Source organism: Mus caroli, unplaced genomic scaffold (assembly GCF_978045245.1).
Source record: "Mus caroli unplaced genomic scaffold, Mus_caroli_1 scaffold_5, whole genome shotgun sequence".
In the NCBI taxonomy this organism is placed as follows: domain Eukaryota; kingdom Metazoa; phylum Chordata; class Mammalia; order Rodentia; family Muridae; genus Mus; species Mus caroli.
In genome coordinates, this window is record NW_028227260.1 from 75,441,490 (window position 1) to 75,463,334 (window position 21,845).

Sequence of the window (21,845 nt, forward strand, 5' to 3'; positions counted from 1 at the left end):
AATTCCTGTAGGAGATTAAGCTTTAAGTGGTGTTTTCCGTTGTATTCCTGATATATTTAGAGAGAAATATACATTTATTTGTTTATATATTGTTGATGGAAGCCAGTAACTACCTGATGGTGACAGTGATCATCAGCCAGCCAGTGCTGTCTTCATTTTTTTTTTCAATAATGAAGTCATGGAACATTTATAAGAACACTATATATAGAGTATTTCTTCACACTATCTTGTCTGTGTGTGTGTGTGTCTGTATGTGAGGCAGGATATCATTCTGTAGCTCTGGTTGGCTTGGATTTCGCTATGAAGACCAAGCTGTCTTTGAAATCCCAGAGATCCGCTTTTCTCCCAAGTGCTAGGATGAAAGTGAAGTTCCATCACATCTATTCACCTTAGCATTTTTTTATAGCATTTGTTTGCTTATCTGTTTTCCAGACAAAGATGATCTGTCTTGACCATGGCTGCATGTTGAATCACCTGAGCGGTGATTTGTTTTCTTTTTAGAGTATATGATGATAAAGCTTTATCTAGGATGTTACTAGAATTTATGGGGTAAATTCTTCCCCTACAAAATTAAACCTTACAAAAGAACACTTGTTGAGGAATTCTTATCTAATGTAAAATAATCGTGGAAAATTTTAATGTGATTTTTTTTATGGGTTACATATAGTCAAGGATACATTAGTTTTCAAACTTACAGCAAAATGAGGTGTTTTGTATCCAGAAATAATTCTATCAAAGGAAAATTCCAGTTACACATTTTTAATAGGACTTAACCATCCATATTAAGTCTTCTAGTATATTGCTGACACTTTACAAATAACAGGTAGTTAACATTTCTCAATCTTGTCTCTCTTCTGTTATGATTTATAAATCTAAGTGAGGAGTATTTGTAGATAGAAAGGGCAGTTTAGAGACTGGATTTTGTATTTTCAGTGTTTTCTCTTAGGAATCGCATAATAACAATAAGGCTTTGAAGTTTCTTTAGTATATAGGAACTTGAATGAAAATATGTGATTTTACATCTTTTGAAATGTTTTGATTTCCTTCAGTGTTCCTATGAGAACTTTGAAAATCTTACAAATCTATCTCTAGGGGCTAGCAGGATTTGTGAAAGGCTGTCTGGATCCTCCTGCCTAAATGTTGTTGTTAGTGTTTCCTCCTGTGGCTATTTTTGAGCAAGAGAAAAATGATTTTAAGAAGAGGAGATATTCTGCTATGTTCATAAACATTGTATGTTGAACACTACATATGAAAAACAGTTTTTAGAATATTTTATATACTTCCTAATTATAAGATTTTTGTAAGATAGGCATACTAATACCATCCAGGATTTTCCAACTTGTGATAAAAGATTTTCACATTGGGTGTTATGAGGTTATATTATGATTTTCTTACATATTTTTTCTCTCAATCTCTAGAGCATCAGTTTGACTCATGGCCTCTCTGTCTTCAGGTCCCCCCCATTGGTTCATTTCCCTTACTGTTTCCTGCTTGCTTTCTTTCTTTCTTTCTTTCTTTCTTTCTTTCTTTCTTTCTTTCTTTCTTTCTTTCTTTCTTCCTTTTCTTCCTTTTCTTCCTTTTCTTCCTTTTCTCTTCCTTTTCTCTTCCTTTTCTTCTTCCTTTTCTTCTTCCTTTTCTTCCTTTTCTTCTTCCTTTTCTTCCTTTTCTTCCTTTTCTTCTTCCTTTTCTTCTTCCTTTTCTTTTCTTTCTTTCTTTCTTTCTTTCTTTCTTTCTTTCTTTCTTTCTTTCTTTCTTTCTTTCTTTCTACAGGGTTTCTCTGTGTAGTCCTGGCTGTCCTGGAATTCACTTTGTAGACCAGGCTGGCCTCGAACTCAGAAATCTGCTTGCCTCTGCCTTAAAGGCGTGCACCACCACTGCCCTGCGTGTTTCCTGCTTTCAATGCCTTCTGCACTTGCTCATTTCTTATATACTAAGTTTTAAATTCTATAGCATTACCTTAGATCATGAGCCAACTTCTCTACCTTTTCCATCTACACTATCTCCTCTATACTATAAGAAAGCTTGTTCCTGAAAAATCATACACACTTTACTACAGCTTCACCTGTATCATGGTGCCTAAAACCATACCCCACACCACAGCAATGCCTGCTTGGTAAAATCCACTGTTCCTCTTCAGTGGCTGTTCTGGAAAGCTTTCCTCAGTACACTCAGGCAAAATATGTTATATTACCTCTGTTACACTCTCCTAAGCCATCACACACATATGTGATGGCTCCTACTACTCATTGTCTCTTTTACTTAAAGGCTGAACTAAGCCACATATTGTTGTGTTTAGCTTCAATGTTAACTCTGAAAAGTATAGTATCAGGGATGTGGAAGGCACATGATATATACTTGAACAAGGGAGTAATTTTTGGAACATTCACAAAATCTGTGGATGTAGCCTTTATATTCAGTGGGAGGAGATATTAACAAGTCTACAGACACTGGAGACTATGTTTGTCCTAGGATGTCCTTAATCTCTTTTGCTATTTTCCAATATCAGTCACGTTAGGAATCTCTAATAAGGTAAACTCACTTTTTCTTTGCACACATATATAGTGCATGTTTTATTTTCATCTTCATTTTTCCCTTGAAAGAATGAATCAGACAGGTTCACATTTGTTTTCTTTTGTTAAACAAATTTCAAAATTCCAAATTACCAGCTTTTTTTAAACCTAAGCTTGACATTACATACTTTTTAAATTAGATGTTTTCTTCATTTGCATTTTAAACATTATCCCCTTTCCTAGTTTCCTCTCCAAAAATCCCCTAAACCCTCCACCTGCTCCCCAACCCAACCACTCCCACTTCCTGGCCCTGGCATTCCCCTATACTGGGGAATATAATCTTCGCAAGATCAAGGGCCTCTCCTCCCATTGATGGCAGATTAGGCCATCCTCTGCTGCATATGCAACTAGAGACATGAGTGCAGGGGGTACTGGTTAGTTCATACTGTTGTTTCACCTATATGGCTGCAGACCCTTTCAGCTCCTTGGGTACTTTCTCTAGCTCCTTCATTGGTGCTCCATCCAATAGATGACTGTGAGCATCCACTTCTGTATTTCCAGGTACTGGCACAGCCTCACAGGAGAGAGCTATATCAGGGTCCTGTCAGCAAAATCTTGTTGGTATATGCAATAGTGTCTGGGTTTGGTGGTTGTTTATAGAATGGATCCCCAGGTAGGGCAGTCTCTGGATGGTCCTTCCTTCAGTCTCTGTAACTCCTTCCATGGGTATTTTCTTCCCCCTTCTAAGAAGGAACAAAGTATCGACACTTTGGTCTTCCTTCTTCTTGAGTTTCATGTGTTTTGCAAATTGTATATTGGGTATTCTAAGTTTCTGGCTCATATCCACTTATCAGTGAGTGCATATCATGTATGTTCTTTTGTGATTGGGTTGCCTCACTTAGGATGATATCAGCCAGATACATCCATTTGCCTAGGAATTTCATAAATTCATTCTTTTTAATAGCTGAGTAGTACTCCATTGTGTAAATGTACCACATTTTTTGTATCCATTCCTCTGTTGAGGGGCATCTGGGTTCTTTCCAGCTTCTGGCTATTATAAATAAGACTGCTATGAACATAGTGGAGCATGTGTCCTTATTACCAGTTGGAACATCTTCTGGGTATATGCCCAGGAGATGAATTGCTGGATCCTCCGGTAGTACTATGTCCAATCTTCTGAGGAACCACCAGACTGACTTTCACAGTGGTAGAACCAGCTTGCAATCCCACCAGCAATGGAGGACTGTTCTTCTTTCTCCACATCCATGCCAGCATCTAATATCACCTGAATTTTTGATCTTAGCCATTTTGACTGGTGTGAGGTGGAATCTCGGGGTTGTTTTGATTTGCATTTCCCTGATGATTAAGGATGTTGAACATTTTTTCATTTGCTTCTCAGCCATTCGGTATTCCTCAGGTGAGAAATTTTTGTTTAGATCTGTACCTCATTTTTCAATAGGACTGTTTGGTTTTCTGGAGTCCAGCTTCTTGAGTTCTTTGTATATATTGGATATTAGTCCCCTATCTGATTTAGGATGGGTAAAGATCTTTTCCCAATCTGTTGGTGGCCTTTTTGTCTTATTGACAGTGTTCTTTGCCTTACAGAAGCTTTGCAATTTTATGAGGTCCCATTTTTAGGTTCTTGATCTTACAGCACAAGCCATTGCTGTTCTGTTCAGGAGATTTTCCCCTGTGCCCATATCTTTGAGGCTCTTCCCCACTTTCTCCTCTAAGTTTCAGTGTCTCTGGTTTTATGTGGAATTCCTTGATCCACTTAGACTTGAGCTTTGTACAAGGTTATAAGAATTCTGCTACAAGATAACCACCAGTGAAGCCAGCACCGTTTGTTGAAAATGCTGTCTTTTTTCTACTGGTTGGTTTTAGCTCCTTTGTTGAAGATCAAGTGATCATAGGTGTGTGGGTTCATTTCTGGGTCTTCAATTCTATTCCATTGATCTACCTGTCTGTCGCTGTACCAGTACCATGCAGTTTTTTTTTGTTTTTTTTTTTCACAGTTGCTCTGTAGTACAGCTTGAGGTTAAGGATGGTGATTCCCCGGAGGGTCTTTTATTGTTGAGAATCGTTTTTGCTATCCTAGGTTTTGCATTATTCCAGATGAATTTGAAAGTTGCTCTTTCTAACTCTGTGAAGATTTGAGTTGGAATTTTGATGGGGATTGCATTGAATCTGTAGATTGCTTTTGGCATGATCACTACTTTTACTATATTAATCCTGCCAATCCATGAGCATGGGAGATCTTTCCATATTCTGAAAATAAAATGGACATATTTCCATAGATGATCCATATGGCAATGTTAACATCACAAGTTGACACTACTTACATTTTAACACAAGTGGAAGCAGTTCGATGCTGTTGTTTAAAAAAAAAAAAAATAACCGTGTCCTAGCACTAATCAAGAGTCACAGGGCTCACCTCAGACTATGTTTTGTTTTGTTTAAAGCAAAATCCATACAGAGGGTTGGCCTTATTTTGTGGTCCCAAAAACAAATTCAAAATTCTATGACAAATAGGGGCTCCAATGAGCTATTTTAGAAATACTTTTGATTAGGTATAGTTATACAGAAAGTTGAGTTCATTTGAAATCATAATTCATCAGTGCTTGTTATGGTTTAATATTTCTGTATCAAATGGTGCTTGTCATGGTTTAATATTTCTGTAAAATGCATGTATTGAATTACTTGTTATCCAAGCATAGCAGGAGCTCCTTACCATTTATCATCAAGGACTTGAACTGTCTTCAATGTCTACTCTTTCTTAAATGTTCTCCACAAGCCTTTTTATAGTGATTTTTTTTTTTTTTTTGGCCATTGTCTATCTTAGTTGAAGTTTATAGTGATTTAAAGTTGCCCATTCCACTCCTGCCAAATGACACTGAAGAGAATGTTGGGGGACCCCCATGACCTAGTGAATGAAATGAAATGAAGCCTGTATCAAAAGTATGAAATCCACTGAAGGGAGAGCAAAATCAAGACAGCACCCCAGCTTCTAGTTCCTTGGAGACAGCATTGGTTCCCAAAATAGTCATCAAATGGGTCTTCAATGAAGTCAAATGCAAGTTTCCACAAAAAAAAAAAAAAAAAAAAATTCTGAAGACATCATCTGGGCTCTTGAATTTGAGCCCAAACTCCAATGGACTGTCAAAATGACTTTCACCTTTTCCTCCTCCACCACCTTTCTTTGCTATATTTGTCATAGATGACCTACTTTCATCCTATAACACTTTGTCTGCCTCAGCTATTTGTTTCAATTTCTGTTGTTTCTTCTTTATTTTCAAGATTTTTGTCTGGCTGCCATTTACATGCCCTTTTTTTGGTATGGTTTTTAATATCCCTGGGCAAGGCATTTCTCTGCATGCCCAGAACTTAATAGTAATCGACTATGTTTTAGCAAATTGTTGGAATAATCCTGATGTAGCAGTGGCTGGCGAGGGGAGAGGTCTCCTCCCAGCTCTGGCACAGCTGAGTTGTTGTCGTTGTTGTTGTTGATAGTAGCAGCATCTCCTGCTTTCTTCCCTTGTTTTTCTCCCTCACATTTAATTTTTAATTTGTGTTTCTTGCTGGCTATTTGGCAGAGAAGCTGATCTTTCCGTTTATTTAGTAGGATGCTTTGTATACCCAGAGCAGTGAGTAGGAATGTAACTTCTTAACAACAAAGGTTTTTCAGAATTTTGTTTATGTAGTTTCTCTTAGCTGGCAACTGTATCTTTTTCTTGTTGGTATCACAGCTAAATAGCCAGAATATTTTGAGAAAGCCTTAGCATCATGTTATCTGTAGGTATGCTTGTCTGTTTTTGTGTCTGGCCTTAGTATGCACAAAGTGCACTCTTCCAGGAAAAAAAAAAAGTGATGAGACCTGTTTATCTTTTCCTCCCATCAGTTGTTATGTTGATTGATCACATACTCAATGGAACTGGTAACAGGTTAAGAGAAATTAGTATAAGTACCAAAGTGGCTTATGATACAATGTCAAATTCAGACTTATAACAGAAACCTTGAGAAAGTTTATCTCATCCAGTTTTCTTAGTAATTATAACCTTCTCTTCCATATCTAACTAGTGACTGCAGTGCACCCAATGGGCTGGTAGATGATATAGTTCAACAGCTAACGGCTCTCTATAAAACTTGTGCAGCCTTGATTTCAAGGAACATGTCTTCACCATAGACCTTGAAAATGACTTTTCCCATTTACCAGATTAAATATGTTGGCATGATTGTGGTGTAGTCTCATTTCTGTTTGGAAGTTGCCAATAGAAGCAACTACACAAGGCCAGAAGAAAGGAGTTTAGACTATGTTTTTGGTTGGACCATCACTTTAGTTGGTAAAACAGCTGAACTGTCCTCCTTTTATTAGGTAGAGTGAAGTACAATATGTAAGATATGACTTTTAAGGAAAGACGAGCAAACTGATAAACGAATTCCCACACTAGGGAAAGCTTTGTGTTTTGAATTAAATGCCTGTTAAAGTGTCTAAAACTCAAGGACAGTGACTAAGCAGACACTTGGTTTTATATGGCTTTGCATTGACTAAAAGCATCTGAATTCCTCTTTCTATATTTGCAAACATGTGGACCTTAAGGAACAACTCATTTTGAAAACCAAAGTTTAATTTCGTTCTTTGATAATCTATCATGATTTCAGGCCATTCTCCCAGATGTTAATGTCTGGTCTACATCATGACTTGCCATTTGTTTTATAGCAAAAAAGGATGGGATATTTGGGTAGAAAAGTTAGAATTTGGTAATGTTAAAATTAGCCAGGTGTCTATTTTGGAAGTTTGGGGACCCTTTCTGCTTTTTGAGCTTCTACTCATGGCATCTTTATTTAATTGCTTATCTAATAAAGAATATGCTTGAAGCCAAATTTTGTATTTTATAAATGTTAATTTGTTTGTAAAATAGTTCTAAGCAATCTTTGTGGGCTCAAAATAAGCAGTGGTTGAAGAGAAAGATCTATTGTAGCTATCTTCTGCTGTTTAAAAGAAGTACTGTACCTTGGGCGATGGCTGTTAGTGACTGCAAGTAAGGAAACACAGCACAGGTAGATGCAGTTACATGTGACAGTGTGTTTGCCTGGTACTGAACATGAATTTTGTTTTCTTTTGTTTTTTGAGATACTTGTTCTCCTTTAAATGAAAATACATTAACCATAGAATCATACAGTATTCTTCACTGATCAAGTTAGGAAGAGGGCTTGTCAGGTTGTTGTGCTTTGCTAGGGAGAGTTGGGGAAGAGTGTTATGAAACTCTCCAGACATTGCCTTCTTTCCATTCAAATCTTTCACTAGCTTTGTCTTTGTCCTTTTAGGATACATTGCTACTCATTCTGAATGTTGTCAGGACTTTTACTTTAAAACAGCAGTGAAGTGAGTTAAATGAGAAACTTACAAGTGCACAGGGTTAGTTCCTTCCCTCTGTTAGAGCTAGTCTTTAAACAGTCTCTACATTTAGGGAAAATTTGTTTTTTTTTTTTTTTTAAAAAACCCAGTTTGCAAAAGCAGTGCCACTTCTGAGAGCTTTGGGGCAATCCTCTGGTATGTAATTGCTTTTACATCAGTCATAAGAGAGAGGCAAGAATGCGCTTTCCTTGAACTTAACAGTTTGGGCAATTTTCTATAATCCAGTAAATACAAATTGTAGCTTGATTATTCATCTATGTCTGTCAAGCAAATTTTAATGGATGAATGAATGAGTCAAATCTATGCATGGAAATATACAAATGTGCAAAATCTGGGTCTAATTACCAGGCTGCTGAATTTACACAAGGTCAGGTAAACAAGGCACCAATGTAATGATTATTAATTGTTAATAATGCCTTTGGGAAAACATTCACATTTTCCTTCTGAATACCTAACAGTTTGCCTTTCTAGTCATTTTAAACTCTCAAAATGTTAGCTGGTCTGAAAAAACAGAAACATTTTTGCCCTACTTTTCTCCTTTCCCTCTAATTCCTTACTAATTCTTTTTGAAATAACAGGTAAAATGTAATACATTTTTCAGACCTCTATTGAAAATCACAGTTTAATGTGATGGTGAGAGAATTAAGGGAGGTAACATACTCACACAGAAGAATGAAATAGCTGATATCTTTTGTCTCCACTGAAGGGAAGAGCACCCCTCCCATCCAACACCCTCTTTTCAAAACCTAGCCAGCCTTCTAAAACACAAAACCAAGGTGCTGAGAAAGAAAGGAAATCAAAGCAGGCCCCCTCCTATTTACCAGAGTAAGTCAACATTTGATTGTATCTTGATCTTCTATAAAATGAATGTTGGAAAAAGAATAATATTGATGAGTAGTTCCCTATCAAAATGTCCAAGGGGCGAAATAATTGAGGGAGTATTTGCAGAGGCTTTTCTTAGTTTAGTAACTCTTGATCACTGATCAGTTTGTAGCTGTGCTATCATTAATGTCTCTCTGTGTCTGGAAGGACACAGCTTTAATCCAAAAGTCATAAATTGTAGAACTAACATGTCATCTGTAGGTCACCCATGCGAAAACACCTCATCTAGAGAAACCTATCTTGCTGCCAGTGTGCTTTGGAAATCTTTGAATATTTTGCATTGACGGTAGTACTGGCAATCTCTTGCTGTGCTGTCTTCTCATCTTCCATGTTCAAAAGTTATGCTATATGGCTAATCTAAATACATTCTCTCTGTTCTAGGCTCTAATTCTGCTGTGCATCTGTGTTCACTGTTATAGTTGTGTATTTTTCCTTTATGCTTTTAAACAAAGGTAGCACACGTCAAATTTTTTTCCTGGATTTTGTTTCAGTTATGGTTGTTCGTTGTGGGTTAGAATATGCTGTATATAAATTAAAGTGACTTGCATAATTTTTAACCTTAGATTCCTAGGTAGCATCCTATCTGTTATGATAGAGCACTTTGAGAATATGCCACAATCTTTGTGCATCCTTGTGAGAGCTGTGGTAGTTTAATTTTATCTACCTAGAACTGTAGCACAAGTCCTTATTATGGCTCTGAGACATTGACTTATCCATCTTTTCTCCCCACACACTTTTCTTTGGAGCATTGTCAAATAACTATTCCTTTCATCAGAACTTATATTCTTTCGACTGCCGGAATTATCCTTGTCTGCTTGCCATCTCTGTAAATTATCCTTAGCCTTAATGACCTAAGGCCGTCCCAGCATGGTCCCCACACCTATAACCTATAACCCTATATTCAGAAGACTGAGACAGGATGGTTGACATGGATTGGAAGCCAGGCTGGGCCACATTGTAAATTCCAGACCAATCTCTAGGAAGCTTTTCCTAGACATCATACTTATGGAACGTTATTTTGTGTCCTGAATTTCTTCAGAAGTTTGACCATATAATATTTTTCTCTATTTCTCTAATATAGTATATCAAAGTTGTTGTTTTATTTTGCAAAATATTTTTTCACTATAATATTGAAGAATTCTGGAGAGCAGAAGAAAGAAAAAATATTTTTAAGCCACCATTCAAACACTTTATCACTTCTATGTACACAGTGCCATTTAACTCCTGCAGTACTCTTTATGGGGGTGCCTCATAAAGAAGGAATTGGAACCTTAGAGGAAGAAAATCAGTTGATGTTGTAATTTGTACAGCGGAAATGTAATTTGGGTCCCTTCTGATTCAAAGCCCATGTATTTTTTTTTTTTTGAAAGATAAAAAAACAAAAAAACCCAAAAAAACCCCACTTGTTTCATAAAGAAGTGACATTTTGCATCTTGGTCTATCCATTTATAGAAAGTTAAAAGAACAAAAGAGGTATTCAATTGTTGATTGAATTTGTGACTGTGGATGTCTGAATTGATTCTGCTTCTTTTCTTTTACCCATTTGCTATAAATGGTGTGAATTAGCAACAAAATAGCTGAAGTCTTAGTAAGGGCCCTCTCTATTCTCAGAGAGGTCGAACACATCAGAACATCAGCGGTTGACAGTTGTGTTCCAACCTTAAGACAGTGCTTGAAACAAATTCTTTTATCTGTTTAAATATTTTTTCTCATACTCGTCCTAGTATTCATTGATATTTTAAAATATCACTTTTCTTACTTGTTTACATTTCATTTTTAAAAACTAAATATCATTGTCAAAGCAAGAATAATCTGTTTCAGCCAGTGAACTAATAAAATGGCAATTTCAGAATGATGCATATTCTAGAGTATATATAAAATGTAAGGAGTCTTTTTTCCCTCTCTTTGAGTGCTTCATGAATAAACCAGGGTGCTCGCTAAAAATGCATATTCTAACTGACTTCCATTTCGAACCTATTGCTGAGTTGTTAATTTGTCTATAGGTAAGGGAAAGCTGGCATTGCATCTTATAGAATAAGATTAACTGAGCTTTATGGGATATGTTTATTCTCAAATAATAGATATAAAGATTAGAAGTAAGAATGTCTAACCAAAGAATGAAAAGAATTTCAGATTGATGGTCACAGGCAATGTTATTGAGTTTTGGGCTGACAAAAATATGATCCATTTAGGTATTTAAGGTTTCTTCTTAACAACTTTTGTGCATATTGATAAGTTCAGCACATTTTGCAAGCATTTACTAATGCCATAATGCATTCCCCATATCTTCCATCTTAATTTTTTTACGTTATTGATTGAAGATTCAATTGAGAAATGTGTTTAGAACCCTGCTTTCTGTGGTAATCATAGAAGTCAGTGGGAAGACAAGAAAATTGCATTGAAAGAAATTGTGTGCGTTTTTGTTTTGTGTTTCAGCATAGATTATCTCTGCCAAAATAATAGCTGTCATTTTGTTCTTGTTCTATTAGTGGCCTGTAGCTTGCTGCTACTCCTTTGCCTGAGTTTTGCTTCTGACCACTGGCTATTACCAGCAGCAAGAAGACCTTTTTAATTGAATGTCTAGGTTTGCATGATTCTATCCAAGTGTCACTGGAATTTGATCCATTTCAAATTAGAGAGTCCTTAGTTACGGCCTTTCACCCCAACATAACAGCCCTTTAACATTTAGAGACTTTGAAACTTGACTTCTGTTTAGAATTTCATATCATGCCCATCTGGGAAGGGGGTGGTGGTGGATGGAAAATGTATACGCTGAGCCTATAGGACTTCCTGTGGTGCTTATTAATCCTTTATGGATCATTTGAAATGTTTCTAGTTTATTTAAGCTTTGCTGCTTGTATCAGATTGTTCTATGAAAAAAGAGAAAGTGATCATGCTTTGAATTTTTAAAAATGATCTCACTTTCAAGCAAAAGCACTTTTATGCTCCATTAAAGTTGAATTTGCCAAACTCTTACGTCGCATTAACACAAGCTTTACTGGATAGGTAAACGTGTTGTTCAAAGGCTGACTTGAACTTTACCAAACTGCATATTAAGATTTTTTTCTTTATGCTTTTTATTTCTTAAGTTATTTTAAAATGGACTTGTTAAAATAGATTATTCCAAATATGTTGCTCCAATGATAGAATAATTTTTGTGTGATTTGCAGTATTGATGTAGATTGTTAGCTAATTATTTGAATATGAAACTAAAGAAAAATACCCTAAGCCATTAATTTAGTGTTTTCATAGTTTATATAGCATCAGTTTCAGTAAATTTGATTTTGTTTCTTGAATTTGTACAAGTGGCTTAATTTAGAACAAACATTTTTAACTCAGGTTTATCATATATCTTTGAAAGCTTGGGTTTTTGTGTGTGTGTGTGTGTGTGTGTGTGTGTGTGTGTGTGTGTGTATTTGAGTAGATTATTAGGCAATAAAATGACTACCCTTTCCTTTCTTTCAAGTTAGTGGATAGTTTAAATAAGTCCAGGAAACCTTTCTCTTTTGTACTAATTATAGTGAGGTTTTAAAATTGTATTTATTTCATGAAGAGTTTTAACTTAGAAATAGTCTTTGACTATATCTCCTCTTGACCTGGAGTTCTTCAGAGTTCTAGTCTGATTTGTTCCATGCTCCTTGCCTACCTTGGATTAGCATAAGGACCTCATCTTTCTTTTGCATCTCTTTAGTCTTGAGCTTTAATGTAGTCTTCAGAAAGACTATGCTAGTTTTCTACTTGAAATGTCTTTCTCTGTTTTTAAATACACAAAACCTTTATAATGTATGGGATTTGATTTTTATAATAAACACATTCATGACCTTTTTTAAAAGAAGTGATTTACTGTAATATTTGTAGTGAACTTGAAAGTTGTTTTAATGGAAACAAAATATAATTTAATATAAAGCTAAATCTTTTTCAGTTCTTAGATTCCACATTTTTGGAGTTGAGTCATTGGGCCTTTTATTAACAAGGAAGGTACATTTTCAAGAAATTGTTTCTTTAAGGCAAACAGAAAATTATAAGCACAGAGAGAAAGGGGAACCTTTTATCTGCTTTGTGAAGGGAGAAATCTAAGCAGGTACATGAAAGACTTAGCAAGTTATTTTAACGTTAGCTTTTCATTTCTAGTGATCGATGGTACCTTGTTAGTAAGAAACTGTATTAAGTTTGACTTCTAATATAAAAATCTTCACTGAATTCATTTTTCACTAATTCACTTTCTTTTTATCTCCTAGTGTTTCCATGACCTTTCAGAAATGTGGAGTTTCATATTTTGTACTATACAAAAGCTACCCCTTAGGTTGCATTGAATAACACAACAAAGTTGAATTATGGCATAATGGTAGTTCTCTGTGGCATTTCCAGTTGAAACATACTTTTTGTTTGCTAAGTTCATAAGTGAAGCGTTTTTAATGTTGTTCATGTTAGGGAAAAGGTTAAATGAATAATGCTGAGCTCCTTTTAATGGCCAAATGAGAGGACTTGTCTTGGTTGTTCGTTGGAAAGCTGTGGTGTATCTTCATTCCTACGTCGTCATAGAAGAGGTGCTAGGTTGCTCTGCAACTTTCAGATAGAACTTTTATCAAACATACTTCATAAACTGCTCAAGTCATGAGAAGATTCTGTGTCACTTTATAGTGACATTAAAAAATATTTCAGAATTTGAAACTTGGGACATGATATCACTTCTCAAAGCCATAAACTTTGAGAAGCCCTGAGAAGAGGCAAGAGAGCAATGATTTGAGTTCTTTGTTCTAGTAGGAAGCCTAGTAACTCCCAGGAAACGGAATGATTGGGATTAAAAAACTTTTAGCATTATCTTTCTAAAAATATACTACTACCTTAGCTTTAACTTTCATTATCCAATAGGCCATATGTGCTGGATAAATATTCAATATTTAATTGATGTAATCATCACTGAGTTTTGTTATGAAGGGACATGAGAAGGATAGTCACTGTTATCTACCAGTAGTCAATCTGATTAAAATGTGCATGCAGATGCATGCATGCCTTAGAGAAGGAGAGAAGATGAGTTTGTGTATACGGGAATTGTACTTGTTTGCACAAGTACCTGAAGGCAACGTAAGACTTACATACCGTGCTCATTATTATTCTATAAAAGAGTCAGGACTCTATTCATGGGAATATACCCAGGGACTCAGAGAGTGAAGAGTTTGCTCCAAAGCAGTATGCTGACTTTTTTCTTTTACCTGTATCTTGTAAGGAGGGTTGGATACAGTGAAGAAAGGCAGTGATGGCTTTGGACCTCTTACCTCTCATAGCCTGAATGAAACTGAAGAGTGGCCATCTGAATTACTCTTAATATCACAGAGCTTAACTTCATCAAGAAAAAAAATTTCCAGCCCTTGTAGTTGTTTCTCAGAGACTCTCCTAGGCCATAGAAGCTCAAAGCTCAGTGAACCTGTCAGGGTCTAAGAAGTTGGCTGGTGACTTTCTGATTTCTTCTCTATCTTCAAACCTCCCCGCTTTTATTCTAGTGTGTTCAAACCTTTTCCTCTTGAAGTCATGTTCAATTTCTTACACTCCAGGTCTCAAAGTGATTCCTCCCAATGGAACAGTTCAAGTTGTGCTTTAATGTAGACCTTCCTAGTGTGTTTGAACCTATATGACTTCAAAAGGAAGAGGTTCAAACACCTCAAGAAGGGTTGATTAGGTAAAGACTTCTCTGTTTTTAGGAAATTAGTGGCCTACTCCAGTCTCATTTTCTGCTTTCCCAGAGGTATACTCAGTGACAGTGCTAAAAGAAGAAAGTCAAATTCTTTAGTTTTATTATATAAAACTAAAGAGAATCTTCTTCAAGAAGCATTCCTTAAGCTTCAGAGTCAAATCAGAAGTGGGCAGTAAGTTAGCAACTAAACTCTCATGTCTAAACCATTTCCACACTTAAGTGAAGCATTCCAGCCTTGCTGTAAATGAGCAAAATATGAAGCAGGTTCTAGCAAGGTCAAAGCATCTGGGGAGGTAAATTAGTATTCTTTGAATTTGTTTCAGTTACATATGAACACATCCTAAAATGGAATTTATATTTCTTCCAATTTAGGAATTGAAAAAGAATATAAATTTAAAATTCTATTTAATCTTTGGTTTTGAGAGTTGTAGCATATTGAACACAATGTCAGGATGTATCAATTGAGCTTATTTATAATTGTGCTTATGCATAACACATTTGCCCATCATTCTAGCCCTCTTCCTTAACCTGGTTTCTGTGTTTCACAGCTTGGTAGAGTATGCCATGTAGTTTGATTTCCTTTGACAGGTAGAGATTCAGTAGTCTAAAGAGCTCTTACTACTAAGCCTTTTTTATATGAAAGGCTTATTCATCATGAGCTTTGAAAAACTTCATAAAACCGATTGCTGGGTATCATACCCACAGAACCTGATGCCACATCTAGGGTAAGACTGTATAATAGGCATCTATAACATTTATATTTATGTGGTCTTTATGTGGTATTTATGGGTTGTATATTAAGATACACTGCTATACACATTCATCCCATTATAGTATCATATAGAGTAGTTTTACTAACCTAAAAATCTTTGCTTCACCGATTTGAAAGCACTTTGAAAATGTTGTTAAATGGTAAGTGCAATAATATGATAGTCTGACTTAATGACAGTTGGGTAATGAGATTATTTTGTGCTTGACAAGGTAGTGTACATCTGTAATTTCAGCACTGAGACAGGAGGTTTACAAATTGGACGCCAGCTTGAGCTATGCAGTAAGTTTTAATACAGTCTAGGGTGCTATGGTAAAATAACAATATGTTGTAAAACTAGAGATTTTTTTTCCCTTAAGCAAACCTTAATAACCATTACTATATAGTCTGTTGTAGTACTAGTCTGTCTGAAAGAAGTATATGGATTCCCCGAACTGAGACCACTCCTATGCCACATTATATTGTACTATTTCACTATATTTTCAGACTGAGTTAAAGAGGTGTGATTGAATAACAAAGCTGAATTTACATTCAATCCATATTAAGCCTAGAAGCTCTTTAGAGTACTTAATCTCTAACTGTCAAATGAAATATTTTAGTCATGAGTTAGCCATTTAATGTCTGAATTCAGCAGCAAGTTTATTTTAGGCACTTTGATACAAAGATAAAGATACAGGCTCTGTAATGATCTTAATCAAATTACCTTTTCTCAGCACAGAGATCCATCTATGAATTAACTCATGGGTCTACAACTGAAGATTCTTGTGAAATTGGTTGGAGGGGCACCCCAGTAGAAATAGTGATCAATAGTATTGAGTTGTCAAAGAGCTAACTGTCATAAGAACAAGAAATATATTTTAAAAATTGGAAGGGCAAGAAAAACGGCATTACTTGTAGATTGCTATAAACTTGGAAAACCCAGTGAAATTTATCATAAAAGACAAAAATTATTAAGAATGATATTTTAAAAATTAATTACATATCAGTAGCTTTTGAGCTATACAATTACCAATTAGAAAGTGTAACAAGAAATTTAATGTATACAAATGACAGTGAATATGAGATATGAAAGAATATATTTAAATGCTAAATGTAGAGAAAACTTTAAAATATAGAAAGACAGAAAAAACATCTTAGAAAAATTTAAAAATACATTCTTAGTTATATCACAGTTTTTGTATACTTTTTTCAAAATTTAAACAATGAAAAGATTTATAAAAACTACCATAGTAGTATAGGGTGATTATTTTTGCCCCATGAGTATTTAATGATTTGAATAGAATTGCTATAGAAGAATTCAGAAATAAATCCAAAATTGAAATTAGTAGTTTATAATAGGATGATTTATACCAGTAGATAAGAATCATCTGAAAAATGTATAGCTGAATGTTCTCCTTCCTCCTTCAGGGCAGAGAAGGACACCTTAAAGGTGTACTAACCTTGGGAAGTCTTTTTCAAAGCAGATGATTGTGTAGAATAGTTTCAGGATCACAGTAGATTTCTCCTAGATTTCCAGCTCATCACTTGCATATCCTCACAACATCTGTTATAGTGGAATGCCCATCATGAGTATGTGAATGTATGAATGTGTGGACATTGGCTCAGTGTTCATAGTTACCTTACAGCTCATTCTTGGTGTTATACATTGTATGTAAGCAAATATACAGTAGCAAGTGTCAATTGTAGTATCATAGAGTAGTTTGACACCTCTAAAAATCCTCTGTGCTCTACTTGAGAACACTTTGAAACAATAAAAATTTCAGACTCCAAAAAGAGAGGAAAACATTAGTAAATGTGACTATAAATTTAAAAGAATTTATATTGACTGCAAATATGGCTCAGTGATTAAGAACACTGGATGTCTAGAGAACTTAGGTTCTAGAGATCCCAGTACTCACATGGCACCTCCTAACTGTAACTGTAATTCCAGGAGATCTGATGCCCTCCACTGGTTTTCACAGCACTAGACACAGAGATACATGCAGCAAAATACTCCTATATACATAAAATCATCAGTAATAGATTTCTGTTTTGCATTTATGTATACACACATGCATGCCATAAAAAAAATTATGAGCAATAAACAATGCACTAATAAACAGAGCTGGACTACTTTCATATATAAAGTATTCCTTTTCTATTCACGAAGCTGTGAGGTTAAATAAACCATTCCCAATTTGAAAATTAAAGTCCCCTTTCAATTCAGGGCGAAAAAGGAGAACCACCTAGTAGGGAAAACTAGGCCGAAGTCAGGCAACTGCAACTCGTGGGCAAATCTGTGTGCATTTATAGTTTACAAAGCAGGCTTTACAGCAATGTATATAACACTCTTGTAATGATCTCTTTTTTTACTTTTTCTCTTTTGAGATAGGGTCCCATGCACCCCCCAGTTTATGCAGGTCCTGGGTATCGAACTATTGGCTTCTTGGATAGTACTCTATCCATTGAGCTATGTTTCTAGTCCCCATTTATGTTTTTTTTTTCTTTTTTTAAAATCAAGAATTGTTAATGTATGCTAATATATGTGTATATATACTTTTTAAACTTAGTACAATATATTCAAATTATTTCAGACTATAATGCATATTTAAAAATATCAGGAAGCTGTAGTTTTACCCTTGCATCACATCAGAGTTTGGAGCAGCCACATTACAAGTGCTCAAGAGCTGCATGCAGCTCTAATGTCTGATGTATTGAGCGTCATGTTAGAAAGTGTAAAGAAAAGAACATTGGACTGGAAGTTCAGTCCACACACTAGGCATTAGTACAAGGAATTTATTTTTAGGAGGTTTTATTTTCCTTAGGTGTAAAGAATTGGGGTAGAGCTCTGAAGTCTCCTCCACCTTTAAAATTTAGGGCTAAAATACATGATTTCATGCTACCTGTCAAAAATGTTAATTGTGGTCACTTCTTATATACACTGTATTTTAAAACCCTCCTCTAAAATACTTTTATTCTTAGAGGAGAGCATTTCATATTTTAGAGACATATTTAGAGGATGTATTTAGAGTATGTCTTTGTTGCTTTCTTCAAATTGCTACTAAGCTACACACTTGGTATAAAGCATTTAGAATCAGTCTATTCTATTGGTAGAATTAAGACTGATTTGAGGCTTTGCTAAATCAGACACTGTCTGGAGAACTTGAGAGTTAGAATAGCCACATAAGCAGTATGTAGAGAGGGAAAAAAAGTAAATATTGAATGAGAAAGAAATTGAGAGAGACTATTCCGAAGTATAATTCTGTTAATAAAGTGCATTGTTCAGAAAATCATCTTAAACAGCAGAGAGAAGATGAGAGTAATGCAGAGCAGTGATTCTCAATCCTGACTGCATAGTAGCATCGCTCGTGGATTGTTGTTGTTTTTTTAATAAAAACAAAATAGAACAAAACAAAAAACCAGTACCCATTCTAAAAGGCACTGGTGATTCTAAAAGTAAGGTTCCAAATCAGCAACAGCAGTAACATCTGGAGACCTGTTAAAGATGCTGATTCTCAGGCCCCAGCCCAGCCCTCAATCAGAAGCCCTGGAGATGGTGCCCAGCCACCTGTGCTAATGCTCCTTTGGAGATTTTAGTGTGCAGCCAGAGTTTCAAATTGAAGAGCAAGAATTTGGGGATAGTATATCAGGCAGGTTTCCTGTTAATTGCAAGCTACCATCCTATAGGGGTCATGGGGAAGTGAACTGAAGAAGAAATGTAGTCCATCTGCTAGTTATTTCTAATTTCTGATTTAGGGTTTTGAGTAATTTATTAAAGTTATAGGAGGCTAGCTTTCATCATGCCTTTTAGACCTAAACAAACCAATGTCAAGAAAGGAAAAATAGAAACTTTGGAAAAGGAACTATTAAGGTTGGGAAGAAGGCAGGTATATTAGGTAATTATTACAAGTAAAGGGATTCTGGACAGATTATAAAGTGTTTTATTTTTACCTATATGTTTCTTAAAGGACTTAAGTGTTATAGGGATTTTATGCCTAGTTTATCATCTTTCCATTTTATTTGATCAAAAAATTACAAAAGGCTTGTTTGCCCCTTTTGTCATTTGATATTAAAGGGAACATTTTCTCTTACCATTTAGACTTTTGATGTAGGGTGCATTTTATAGAGATACCATGCATTTGTAACTAGTCAAGAATGTAAAATACATATTATCAAAATATCGAAAGATGTCCCCTGCCTGAAAAGGTTGTAATGTGTGCCATCGTTTTGATTTCTACTCCAAAAAAAAAAAAAAAGATTAATTACAGTACCTCTAATTTCCAAGGCATATTCTGAAGAATGTTACATTGTGATTTCTCCAAGCTAAATCTTAGGTGTGTGGAGATTTTTCAGCCTTGACAAAATAAGAATAGACCCATTATAGTATCCTATTCATTTGATTTTTCAAAAGTTAGGGGAAATATGCAGATCTTTTCAGAGCCTCTCATTTGGTTCCTCCTCATTAGGAGGCAGCAGATGAAGGAAAGCGAGCTGGGCTGTGTTCAGAATGCGTCTGCAGCTGCTTATCTCTAGAGAGCTCGGCAGTGGGACTTCTGCAAGCCCTTGCTCTGTGTATTTCTTTTCTTGTCCCTGAATACTACATTTTGCAGGAGAAAGTCAGTGTTTATAATTTACAAAAAATGGGGGCATTATAGTAGAATGTGTGCCTCTTAGGAAAAACCCCTGCTTCTTTACTATAAAAATCAAAGCTGCCTCTCACATCTGACTTGAAAACATTCTGATCTAACTTTTACAGTCACATTTATTAGTGAAAAGATAACGCTATATGAAAAACTGCTTATCTACTGAAAATGCTATTTTGATTTTTGCATTAATTCCTGAGTAGTCAGTTTATATTTTAGATTGTTTTGTGAATTGGGATTTCTGTGAGTATAAAGTGGTTTTCAAACCATTGGTGATATTGCTGAACATCTTCCATAAATAGCAAACACACACATTTCAACAGCTTGTTTTGGACAGTACCGCAGTTGATAATTTCTTTACAAGAAAATGTATGTTCTTTATTATTAACATCATTTTCCCATCTTATGTTCTGGCATTTAAATTATGAAACTTCATCTCGGCATGTAGACTTACTTACCTTGTGTTGTCAAGAGGACAGAAGCGGCTTTTCTGCAAAGCTAAATAGTTTTTACTTTATTGTCTGCTACGAAACAGCTGCTGAAACCAGAAAAATGCCATCTCATCATTGGGCCTGGGGTGTCCAAAAGAGGCAGGAAAACAAATGACTGTAGCTCCCTGTCTGCCCTGGCACTTTCCTCCTTTTTCTCGTTTTCATTGCCGTGAAGAGCAGGAGAACAATATTCTGCAATTAAGGATTCCATTAAATTGAAGAAAAGAGCAAATGGGGGATGTTTGTTCTCCAAGCTGAAAAAATTTGTCTGGGGTGGGGGGGGACAGTGGTAGTGGTATAGAGAGAGGTGGGTGGAGAGACGAAGTCAGGGCTGTTTGTTGAATATACTGTTAAGGACTGTTACCATCCTAATTAATCAAGTTAGAAATTACAGCTGTAGTCGGTTTCCCCCCAATTCTTGTTATCAATTTTCTTCTCTTTTGAGACAAAGCAAATATAAATTTTGTGTTCATTTGTCATTCGTTCTTTGACTTCAGCATCTCTGAAAATAACAATGTAGCACAAAAGCCCAGTATTTACCTAGTTGTAATGTGGGTTGCCATGGTGTTTTGCAAATTATTGCAATTATGTTCACCATGCGAGTCGCCCTTGGTAACTGGCGAAAAAACTGATAATCCTGTTTTGAACAAAAGGTCAAATTGCTGAATAGAAAGTCTTGATTAACTAAAAGATGTACAAAGTGGAATTATTTCCTACCATTCAGAAATAGTTCTTGATCGGGTTTGGGGGAGGGGGTGAGTAAGTACATCTGATTACTGAAGTACAAAGCATTGAAAGGATGTTGTCTTGAGCCTTTCATGTAGTCTTAATGGTGGCTTTTTTGTCAAATTTACCCATTTGCGGCATTGAAAGAGGCAGCTGCATTTAAGCTGGAGAGACGGTGCTTTTTCAAGAGTTCAGTGCATGGAAAGTTCTCAGCAGTATCTGCAGTTTACTAGTAGCCCCTGGTCTATTAAAACTGATGTGCCGCATTTGAGCCCATTGCTCTCAGTACTTGTGAACCCCTCTGGCTGATGATCTAATAAAGTGCTCTTACTGGACAATCTCTGATCAGCTACTTTAAAAAGGAGGCTGGGGGAGGGGTGGGTTAGAAGAAGCCTCACAGGCAGTCAGTCCTGGTACTAGCCAGAAGAGAGGAAGAAAGTAGCTAAACCGAAAGGGTCCTCAGTATACTGAGGTATTTGCCATGGCTTTTGAGTTTCTGTGCCCCTCTGAGATCACATCCCCCCACCTTCTTCAGAAGAAATCTTTATTTCAGTTAAGATTGGAAGAGGGATTAGGAATGCCTTTTTTGAAATACTGGAATCCACCTTGATAAATGTTTTTTAGATTGTGGGTATCCAAAGTTTCCCATGTTACAGCCAAAGGTCACATGGGTTTCATCTCTTTTGAATGTCATAGAGCATCTGTGGGACGTGAATTTGGAGGGAGGGATTCTTTTT

General features: G+C 35.8%; 1 protein-coding gene and 1 pseudogene across 2 annotated transcripts in view; one reads left to right on the forward strand and one right to left on the reverse strand.

The window, feature by feature from the left end:
• Pola1 (DNA polymerase alpha 1, catalytic subunit) overlaps nucleotides 1-21,845 on the forward strand; it is a 324,394-nt gene that overhangs the window by 177,480 nt on the left and 125,069 nt on the right. The window lies entirely within an intron of this gene.
• LOC110287017 (dnaJ homolog subfamily B member 6 pseudogene) lies at nucleotides 5,207-21,202 on the reverse strand (annotated as a pseudogene).